Source organism: Olea europaea, chromosome 18 (genome assembly GCF_002742605.1).
Source record: "Olea europaea var. sylvestris chromosome 18, O_europaea_v1, whole genome shotgun sequence".
NCBI lineage: Eukaryota > Viridiplantae > Streptophyta > Magnoliopsida > Lamiales > Oleaceae > Olea > Olea europaea.
In genome coordinates this window covers 4,081,671-4,090,435 of record NC_036254.1, presented here as the reverse complement: position 1 = coordinate 4,090,435, position 8,765 = coordinate 4,081,671, and positions in this window count along the sequence as shown.

The window sequence follows — 8,765 nt, the reverse complement described above, 5'->3', positions numbered from 1 at the left end:
ACGGTCAGTTGATCGAAAAAATTCCTTGAACTATCTGTTACTGCGAAGATTTTATTGGATGTTAATACCTTTTTGGACAGTGTTTTTAACGATTTTATTGGATGTTGATTCCTTAATTTTTCGATCAAGTAACGGTGTTTTGAACAATTTCCGTCTAGATAGACATCGGGTGCATATTTATGAAAGGTTATGAACCTCTGCTGGCACAAAATAAAAATTAGGGTAAAGTCTGTAAAAAAATGAAAATGTAGGAATCGCTATTGCAATTTTCCCTAAAAAAATATTGTGTAAATAAAAAAAAGTGACATTGTGCACTTTTTAAAGTTATGTGTCATTTTTTATTATAAAATGACATAATATCACTTTTATAGTAAAAAAAGTCGTAGAAATTTTTTGAAAATGACAGAAAAGTTATAAATACTACAAAAATGACAAATTTTAAAAAGTGGCGCACTAAAAGTGTCAAAAATTAAAAAAAAATGACAAAACAACAATTAAAATATTTTAATCAGTTTAATAAAGTGACACACACACAACCACCGTCTCCACCCCCCTGCTTAGCTCACCATCAAGCATTTTTAAGTCTATTCACCGAAAAGATACCAATCAAAACGTTAAGCATCTTTAAGTCAATTCCCAACCATTTCTATCTATTAACTCAGTTAACTCATTAATCATATAAAATGTTTTTTGGAAGTAAAAAAAAATGTATAAAGTTAGGTGCATTAAAGAGTGATTTTGTCACTCAAAAAGGTACACTAAAAAAAGTGACACGAATTCAAAAAATGTGACGTAAAATGAAAAAGTGACAAAAAAATTTTTAAAAAAATGATGAACACTAAAAAAAGACAAAAATTCTGTTGACACTAAAAGTGCAGCCCAAATCGAATAGCCCAGGGATGAAGCCCAACTGAGGAATCCCCAAATCAAATAACCCAAAGAATGAAATCCAACTGAGCAATTCAGGATAAAGGCCCAGATAGAGTTATTAATGAATGTAGTGGAAGCCCACGAACACAGTAATATCATCGCCCAAACTTGCAAGACGCCCAAAATCTGAGCGAATGAAGTGCCTTACAGTCGCCTAGAGTTATGACCCTGTTCTCGCCTAAACCTTCGAATCGCCCAGGATCTTAGCAAATATAAGGTGTTATGGTTATCCAGAAGTGCAGTTATTGAAGCAGTTATCGAGTAATTTTATCACGTTCCACGATTCAAGGAGTTCAGTTGAAGACGGTTGAACGACAAAGAGTAGTGGCAACAGTTAGAGACGGCAGTTCCATGACAAGTTAGCCACCATAAAAAAAGTGGGTAGTTCTAAAGCAATCAAGCAGTTTCTAAGCGGTTAATCACAAAGAAATCATCAAAGGAATATAAAAAGAAGACAATACATAGAGCAAAAGACCCTGGAATCAAACACTCTCAAACAGAGAATATGTAATTTCAATTTTTTAGTTTAGACTTAAACATTTCTTTTCAGTACTCGTGTGCTTGCGCCCATTGGAGGCATTCTGTTTAGTTCTAATTGTAAAGTCATCGCCAATAAAACACCCCTTTTTGAGACTTTGTCTCAAGAGGTTTGTTCCTTACACAATCGTCTGATCCCTTTTTAATTGTTAGCGACTACCCGCGCGAAATAATTTGGCACGCCCAGTGGGACCTTGGTGTTTGGTGTTGGAGATACAAAAGGTAAAACAATATGCCTCAGAAATCTGATAAGAAAGCAAGTCAGGCAGGAGTTCAGTCTGTGATGGAGCGATATGAGGAGCAACATAGCTCTCCACGAACAGATGGACAGAATCAGAGCAGTTATAGTCGTTACGAATCAATGACAAAGTTGAGTCCTCGAACTATGCGTGCATTAGTTGGAGAACTCACACAAGATGTCGTTGAGCAGGTAAATCTACGAATAGTCATAATATGGAAAGACTTACCCAGAATGGGAATGCACACTATGATAATATAGCCAAACGACTGAATACTTTGAATGAAATAATGAATAAGTTAGTAGGCCAAATTTGTTAGCCAGTCATGCCTCTAGCAAATCACTTCCAAACTAGGACAATTGTGGGACATAATCCCCCAGTCCTAAGTCCAAATCAAGGGGTAGAATCACATTTTGGTCCCTCTACTTCAAACCAGGGGATGGTGTAATGCCAAATCAAAATAGTGGCAATGGTACATCTAACTTGGGGGGTAACCTAAACGTAAGAGACAATGTTCTAAATAATGAACAGAATGCCCCACGTGTTAATGATGGAGTAAATATTCAGGCTAATGGTAACAATGGCCCAAATCAAGGAAACTTTGTTGCCAAGCAAGGACCAAATATCAGGCCTCAAGCAAATCAATCGGTCAACCAACCTGTAGGAATTCCATATGACCCCAACGTCTTGTTGAGGAATCAAATTATGGAAATAATACAGGATCAGATGGCTTTTGGGGTACGTCCTGTCATTAGGCCGACTTACACAAAGTCATATCCTGATTGGGTAGACCAAACATATCCATGGCCTAGAGGGTATAAAGTGCCAGAATTCTCACTATTTACCGATTTAGGAGGGTGTCTACACTAGAACACATAGGGCGATTCACACTACAAAGTGGTGACGTAACTGATTACCATAAAATAAGGTTGTTCCCTAATTCATTAACAGGAGTAGCTTTCTCCTGGTTCATCAATTTGTCAGGGAACTCTGTTCAAATATGGCAACAATTGGAGCAATTGTTCCACGCTCAGTTTTATAAGACTGAGTTCGAAGTTACTTTGGCCGATTTGGCGAATCTAGGTCAAATGCCAAACGAATGGGTAGAAGGTTTCCTTCAAAGGTTCAAGACAGCAAGAAGTAAATGTTTTGTACCTTTGTCCGAAAAGAAGTTTGTCAAAATTACTCAAGGTTGTCTAAGCTTTGATTTGAAAAAGAAGTTCCAAGACAAGAAATTTTTTGATCTTTTCCAATTGAGCGCGAATATGATTAGGTATGAACGATTAATAAGAGAAGAAGAGAAAATGAAAAATTCTAGCAAATGAACTTATTATAGAGACCCAAATTTTGATGTTCATACCATTAATGACGAGTATTACGATCAAACTGAAATGTGTTTGGTCGAACTAATCAAAGGAAACACGTATACTTGTCCTATAATGGCTAAACCTAGATCTTCGGGCAAGGATGAGCCTATAAAAGATGAAAACAAAAAAGCTAGAACGTTCTTGTTCGATGTAACCAAAGCTGACCTTATATTTGATAAACTATATATGGATAAGCAGATAAAGTTGAGCGATAAACATAAATTACCAAGCCCTGAACAAGTTAAGGGTAAAAAATATTTTAAGTGGCATAATACATGGTCACATTTGACTAATAACTGTTTGGTTTTTCGCCATGTGTTACAAGATGCTATTGAATCAGGATGAATTACGTTCGAGGATAAGAGGAAGATGGTAGTGGATGAAAACCCTTTTCCATAGCCACTTGGGGTGAACATGGTGACGACTGGTTTCAAAAATAAGTTGCCAAAATTCAAGTTAGTTATAGATGACGGGGAAGAGGACACTGGACCACATCCCAGTGTCTTTGAACATATCAAAGGGAAAGAGCCTGAAAAGGATGAAGACGTCCTGTGTGCAAGATGTAAAAGAGAAGTGAGTAGGAATACAGAGAAACCAGGGATTTGAAAGCATCACCGTCGCCCTAGTTTTTTCCCAAACGCTCAGCCTGGTAAAGGGCGAGGTACATCGTTCTACAGGAGACCACCTTTTGAGAGGCAGTTCAGGCAGTGAATAATGGGAGAACATTCAGGCCGCAGCCTCACCAACCAAATGTATGACATTCGTTCCAGTATAATGCAGGAAGGGCGATACCCTTCAACGAGATGACTAGAACCCAACAAAGGCGTTTTCAACGGAACTATGGACGAATGATGAGGCAACAACAGGGAATGCCACATCCTAAGGTGCCTAAGCTACTGGAGGTGGCCAATCAAAATATTCTCGTAGACAGTGTGGAGATCGGTACAGGTGAATCGATGAAAAAATTGCCAGAAAGTTCTTCTGGGAGGTCGAAGTTTGAGGGAGATAGAAGAGATGGAGAAGATCCAGATCAGTCCCTTACTCAGTTCGGTACATTACCTCCTGTCATGGCTAATAACCAATGAGTTCAAGAATAAAGAGAAAGAAGAGGAAGAGAGGGAGGATAATGAAGAAGAAGCATGCGTGATGGAATTGAAGAAGGTCAAACTTCTAGAGGGGCCTACGATGATGAAGAAGATGATGGTATGACGGATATCGAAGAGGAAATTGATTTGGAAGTAGAAAGAAGAAAAAGAGGAGGATCGCCAAGCCTGGATACGCTCAAGCACAATACCCTCTGATTAAAGTGAATATTGGCAATAAAGGAGAAGATCGCCCACTATTCATCAACCAAATGCTCGATCAAGAGGTTATTGATAAATTAATCACTTTATTAAAGGAATATAAAAATTGTTTTGCTTGGGAATATGAACATATGCCTGGTTTAGATAGAGATTTGGTGGAACATAGGTTGCCAACCAAGCTAAATTTTAAGCCTCATAAGCAACCTCCTAGGCGTTTTGCTCCCAACGTACTTCTTGAGATTAAGAAAGAAATAGAGCGATTATTAAAAGTAGGCTTTATTAGAACAGCTAAATATGTGAATTGGTTGTCCAATATCGTGCCAGTGCTAAAAAAGAATGGTAAATTGAGGGTGTGCATAAACTCTAGGAATTTAAATATAGACACACCTAAAGATGAATATCCAATGCCCACAGTAGACTCTTTAGTAGACTCAACTACCGGACACGTAATGTATTCCTTCATGGATGGGTATTCAGGATACAATCAAATTTATATAGTTGAGGAAGATATACACAAAACTGTCTATAGATGCCCTGGGTGTCTAGGATGTTTTGAATGGGTAGTTATGCCTTTCGGCCTAAAAAATGCAGGAGCAACTTATCAAAGGGCGATGAACCTGATTTTTCATGATATGATAGGTAAGTTTGTTAAGGTATATGTAGATGATATAGTGGTCAAATCCATTAAGGAAGAGGACCATTTTGAACAATTGAGATGTTCATTTGAACGAATGAAGCAATATAAACTAAAATTGAATCCCTTGAAATGTGCATTTGGTGTTAATGCAGGAAACTTCCTTGGTTTCTTACGACACAAAAAGGGGATTGAACTTGATAAAAATAAAGCGAAGGCTACTTTACAGGCCAAACCACCTAGCAACAAAAAAAAATTGCAAAGGTTTCTAGGCCAAGTAAACTTTTTAAAACGTTTTATTTATAACTGTGCAGGGCGAACTAAAACTTTTTTCCCGCTTTTAAAGTTGAGAAATCAGGACGAATTCGTCTGGAAAGAAGAGCATCAAAAGGCTTTCGAAAGCCTAAAGACGTATTTATCAAGTCCACCAGTGTTGGTGTCACCAATCTAAGGACGGCCAATGAAAGTGTATGTATCGGCTGAAAAAGAATCAATAGTTGGAATGGTCGTGCATGAAGACCAATTTGGTGAAGAAAGGATGATTTACTACTTGATTAGACGGTTAACAAAATGTGAATGTAATTACTCTGCCATTGAAAAATTATGTCTTGCATTGTATTTCACACGTACAAAATTAAGGGCTTATTTACGGCCTGTAACCGTTTATTTGATTTCCAAAGTAAATTTGGTTAAGTATATGTTCTCTCGCCCTATTTTACACCAAAGGATAGGCCTTTGGACGTTAGCATTATCAGAATTCGAAATACAATACATACCTCAAAAGGCAATCAAAAATCAGGCTTTGGCTAATTTTCTAGCCGATCATCCATGCCTTGACATGCCTGAAGAAATTGAATTAGAAATCAATTCATTCGAAGTAAAACCTTGGGTTTTGTATTTCGATGAGTCAAAAATCTCTAAAGGTGCAGGAGTAGGAGTAGCATTTATAAATCCTTTAGGGATTTGCTACAAGTTCGCATTTACTTTGGATAGGATGTGCACCAACAATCAAGCCGAATATAAAGCCTTAATCGTGGGCCTAGAATTAATGATAGATATGGAAGTAAAGAATGTGATCATTAGAGGCGATTCTCAATTGGTCATTTACCAATTGATCGGTGATTTTAAGTGCCAAAGTGATTCCATTATAAGTCTATATGAAATCGCCTAAGAGTTGTTGGAAGAATTCGACCAAGTAGAGCTTCAATGCGTTAATAGGATATATAATGACGTGGCAAATGAGTTGGCCCAGATGGCCGCAGGGTACTCGAAGATTTTAAATTGAAAGTCTACTTATGAGTATGGAATAATATTGCCCGTGGTCCAAAGAAAGGCGAGAACGATTGAAATTCATTACATACAAGATGGAGATGCAATAGATTGGAGGACAGAGATTAAAAGGTTCCTTAAAGAACCTAATATAGGAAATAGTAAAAAAATGAAGTTGCGTTTGCTAAACTATACACTGATAGATAAAGAGTTGTTTAAGAAACGCTCTGATGGTATATTGCTAAAATGTGTAAGTTTGCAAGAAGCTAGGACGATCATGGCTGAAGCGCACGAAGGGATATGTGGAGCTCATCAAGCTGGCCAAAGGATGAGATGGTTAATTATTAGGAATGGATATTTTTTATCAAAGATGGGAGAATCATGCATTCAGTATGCAAAGAGTTGTCTAGCATGCCAAAAGCATGGTCCAACACAAAGGGCACCAGCACGAGAGATGTCACCTATTATTAAACCTTGGTCGTTTAAGGGTTGGGCGACAGACTTGATAGGGAAGATTTATCCCCCATCGTCCAAGCAACATATCTTTGTTATAGTTACAACTGATTATTTCACTAAATGGGTAGAAGCGTTACCTTTAAAAGAGATCACCCAAAAGAATGTCATAGAATTTATCCATGATCTTATTATTTATAGATTTGGAATTTCACAAATTTTGATGGTAGATCATGGAACTTCTTTAAATGGAAATCAGGTGAATGAATTCTTGAGCGAGTTTGGAGTTAAATTAGTAAACTCCACACCATATTACGCTCAATCCAACGGACAAGCAGAATCTTCTAATAAGATTCTAAAAAAATATCACAAGAAAAATGATAGATGAAAATGCCAGAAATTGGCACGAATGTCTTAGCAAGTCCTTATAGGCTTATAGGACATCGTCTCGGTCAAGTACCAAAATTACTCATTTCCAACTTACTTATAGACAGGAGGCCGTTTTGCCTATGGAAATCAACATGCAATCGATCAGAGTGTGTTTGCAACATAAGTTAAGTGGTGATGAGTATACCGAATCACTGGTTTAAAACTTATTGGAGTTGGACGAATTAAAGTTGGACGTCCTAGATAGATTGCAAGTTTAAAAATGAAGGATGGCTAAGTTTTATAATAAAAGTTATAGCCAAGTCGTTCTGCCTGGGCGAATTGGTTTGGAAAACAATATTCCTTTTGGATAGCAAAGATCCAAAGTATGGCAAGCGGTCGCCCAATTTTGAAGGACCATATAAAGTAAATAGTGTGTTGCCTAATGGAGCCTATTATTCGAAAGATTTAGATGGCACCAAGCACATGAGGTTCATTAATGGCAAATATTTAAAAAAATATGGCCCTTCATTATGGGAAAGTGAACAAATAAAAGCGTAATCAAATCGTGTTAAAAGATTGTAGATAAAAAAAGGGCCAGAGCGAAATACGTTCAAATAAATTCCTTTATTATCAAACGTTCATTATAAAGTTGCAAGATACAAAATACTAAATGCTCTATAAGCTACAATTAAGAGCGAACTAATCTCCTGGTCGATCGCTGAGTAAGAGGGTGAACTGGTTGCCATCCTGATCGCACTGCTCCAAAGGCAAGCAGAGAGGCCGAGAAGCATTCTCAGCAAGCAGAAGGGAAGAAAAGCACCCTCACCTCACCTACCTAAATGCATCGCTGCAATAACGGGCAAGGAGACTGAGAAGCACTCTCAGCAAGTAAGGTAGCTTGACAGGCATCCTCAAAAATTGCCTTCCATCATTGAACTCCTTGTAAAGAACATGGAGACGATGGGAAGAACTTTGCTGGCCAAAGAATATTTCCTATATCTTCCATACCAAAGGTGACATCAAAACAGGTGGTAAAATGGGTGGATCAAATGATCCATTTCTATGGAAGACAAAAATTCTGGATCGATCGTCGAAATGCCAAACGACGGCAGCAAATTAGTTTTTGAGGAAAAGAATGGAAATGAAAATGAAAAGTGCGAAACATACGTGCATTTATAGGGGCGTGAAGGTGAAGAGACAGAATATGAACAGACACATTCATGCCTAGTAATTGGAGTCAAAGGGCCCAAAGTCTTGGGAAAAGAGATAGAAATACCAAAAGAGAATGTACATGAATCTTATCATAAAGCAGTTAAATGCTTGGAGGGTTGACGAATAAGGACAAACGTCAATAAATACACAAGAAGACAAATTAGTTGTTCATTAATGGCAATGGCTGCTGTTACATCCAAAATTGACAATGACTATCAGTACGAGGTTACAAGAGGAAAGTTAATACGAAGTTACAAAAAGAAAAGTTAAGGCATTAGATGTCTTAATTACAATTCGGCCCAAGTCGAACGAATTCTTTCCCTAAATCTCCCCCAATCCTCGCTCTGCTGAGAAAAAGTGACATTCAATTCAGCTACATAATCATCATCAACCTCCAGCTTCTTGTACTACTCGACCAAAGACTTGGTTCGCTCAATTCCTTGGGAAGCAT